Raw genomic sequence first — 2,622 nt, forward strand, 5'->3', positions numbered from 1 at the left:
CAAACTTCTTCAACTAAGATCATTAAGCTCTCCTTGAACTTCTTGGCTCGAGCTCTTGTAACTGGACCAACAGGAACATGCACCGGGTCTTGCACCAACGAACCTTGGGCTGCATCAGAAGCAAACTAAGGGTCGAGCCTCATTAAAACCCTTTTAAGACAAACCCGAGAGGGAAAAATCTTAAAAGGGAAAAAGAGTACTCGTCTAAACAACTGTGTGGAAGCGGAAGTGAGACAACTTCAGAGACTCCGGCCTAACCATCGTCCCTAAGTCGCTCGGCTTCCAAACACAGCAACACTGAACAAAAAGGACCAACAACAAGCAAAAGCCAAAAAATGAGAAACCGCTAACAAAGCAAAGCAAATTTTTGAAGAAAAAGATGGAGGTAGAAGTCCAAGAATCAGTGCGTCGATGACTAAAGCTGCTGATTCCCAAAAGAGTCTCACCGCGAGAAATCCCAAGATTCCAACCGTGGAGATCCAAAGAGGTCCGACCAGCGACGCCCCAGCGCCGAGCGCACCCGGCCACTGAAAGAACACCACCGACACCCCAACCCAACACAACACCATCCTCAACCGAACTGCTCACCCACCAATTGCAGCACATCACCCATCTCCCGTTCCGAACAGCTCGATGCCGGCATGCAAGAACCCATGAAGCGTCGACCAAAGCCAATCTTACCCAAAGATGGCAAGACCAGTTCATCTGGTGCCACTCAAAAAGATCGTCTGGCAGATGTTTGTGAAAATTCCCAAACCAGTAATACCCATTGACAGGGAGCTGCCAGCTGAACATATGAAATCTCTGAAGAAAACAATAAATTGGAGATAAGACTCCAAGAATCAGCGCGTCGATGACAGGAGCAACTGATTCACAAGTAGACTCAACACGAGACATCCTTGGGAACCAATCGCGGAGATCCAACGAGGTCCGACCAGCGACGCCCCAGCGCCGAGCGCACCCGGGCACTGAAAGAGCACCGCCGACACCCCAACCCAACACAACACCATCCTCATCCGAACTGCTCACCCACCAACTGCAGCACTTCACCCATCTCCCATTCCGAAACGACCAGTTCATCTGCTGCCATTCAAAAAGATCGCCCGACAGATGTTTGCGAAAAATCCTGAACCAATAAGACCATTTGGCCGGGGGCTGCCAACTGAACTTATGAAACCTTTGAATAAACCACACTAGCGGAGATAAAACTCCAAAAATCAGCACGTCGATGACTGAAACAACTGATTCACAAAGAGACTCAACGCAATACATGTCCGGACGCCAACCGTGGAGATCCAACGAGGTCTGACCGGCAACGCTCCAGCGCCGAGCGCCCACGGACACTGAAACATCATCGTCGACACTCCAGCCCAAAAAACACCATCCCCAACACCAATATACCAGCTGCGTAATTACCGTCTGGAACATTATGTCCCTCTCAACAAGCTGCACCCAATGCTTCCATGCAAAAAAACATGCCTTACAGGTGTTTGTAAAAAAACTAAAGCCAAAACAACACCAGAAACCCTCCTGTAACTCATTTGCCATGAATAATACGCGTGTGGCTGTGAGATCCCATATCCAGCCGAACAGCCTTTTTAATGTCATTGACCTCATAAGGCCACCAACCTTCTAACATACTTGGATTCGCCATGATGTCCGCAGGTTTATTACCTTCCCGGTAGATATGAGTGACCCGGATCTGAAAATCTTGAAGTAACCCAAGAGTATGATGCCAAGAGGCATAAAACCTCCAAGGAACCGTAGTGGAGCGCGATTCTAAGGTATGAATCACATAAGCAGAATCCGCTTCGATCCAAAGATGACGCCATCCTTTGCTATGGGCGATTTGAACGGCGATAATGACCGCGAGAAGCTCGGCCTCAAAGGCGTAACCAACACCTGCCTTATAGTGAAAACACCCTCGAACCCAAGCAAAATGATCTCGAAAAACTCCACCCGCAGCAATATTGCCCGGATTGCCCTGTGCCGATCCATCGGTGTTAACTTTAATCCAGGGGGAAACAGGCGGCCACCAATGGACGGACTTGTACAAAGGCGGGGCCGCAGCTCTAGACTTAACTCCAATATGATGCAGAGTTAAATAGTCGCTCCAGGAATTATGCATGTGTCGAAGGTTCTCAAACATATCCATCTCTTTAAAAGCCACCTTAACCATCTTAAGCAATCGAATTTTGGAGAAAGTATGATTCTCAAACACACAATCATTACGGATAAAACTCAAGCATGTTTACACATAATCAACAATTAACCAAAATGATCATTAATAATTAGTCTCATCATGCTTTTAATCAATTATTCTTAGCCAATTTAATCATTGAATATATAAATTAAAAAAATCCTAATTTTAGCAAACTAACTTTTTTGAAAATCTTAATCATGCTTAAATCACCAATCAAACTTTAAAATTATCAAATTAGATCACTTAATTACACAAATAACTCATTAATTAACAAATTGAAGAATAGAAGCAAATATACCTAATTCTCATCAAACTAACTCACATCCAAATTCATCAATCCATCTCAATCATCAATTTAATCCATCAAACATCACATTAGCATCCTCATAAACTCATATCCATCATCAACTGATCATTAA

This window comes from Salvia miltiorrhiza, chromosome 6 (genome assembly GCF_028751815.1).
Source record: "Salvia miltiorrhiza cultivar Shanhuang (shh) chromosome 6, IMPLAD_Smil_shh, whole genome shotgun sequence".
Taxonomy (NCBI): Eukaryota; Viridiplantae; Streptophyta; class Magnoliopsida; order Lamiales; family Lamiaceae; genus Salvia; species Salvia miltiorrhiza.